Here is a 510-nt window from a genome sequence, read left to right as displayed (position 1 = left end):
AACCCAAAACATCAACCGTTTATTCTGCTCCTTAGGTGCTGCCTGATCTGAGTTCCTCCAGCATTTTGTATGTGTTACTCTGGTTCTGGCTTCTTCGCCCATCCTGTCCAGTCCGATGAAGGATTCTCTGCCTGAAACGTTGACTTTCATAGATGTAAGTTGACCTGCTGTGCTCCTCCAGCATCTGCAGAATCTTGTTTATGGGAATGAATGACTCCCAAAATAACTTTCTCTTATGTTTGCAATAATACATGGCGGTTTTGTTGGGGAAAATGTCTCCATCCTCAGATTCCAATTATACAATTGAAAGTATATTTTCAATTCAAGTGACTCCAGTTCCCTGTTCAAATTAGTTATGCTACAAAATTAACAAGGCACAAGGGATATCACTAAAATTTGGCCTTGATCTCAAAACTGAATGCTTCTCCCAGCTCAACAATATGTTGACTGCTCCAAAGTTGGATATAAAAATAATACACTTTTTTTTTTAAAAGGAAGAGCACTTCAATA

Source organism: Mobula birostris, chromosome 7 (assembly GCF_030028105.1).
Source record: "Mobula birostris isolate sMobBir1 chromosome 7, sMobBir1.hap1, whole genome shotgun sequence".
NCBI classification, from domain to species: Eukaryota; Metazoa; Chordata; class Chondrichthyes; order Myliobatiformes; family Myliobatidae; genus Mobula; species Mobula birostris.
The sequence above is the reverse complement of the archived record's forward strand: the minus strand, read 5'-3'. Positions refer to the sequence as shown.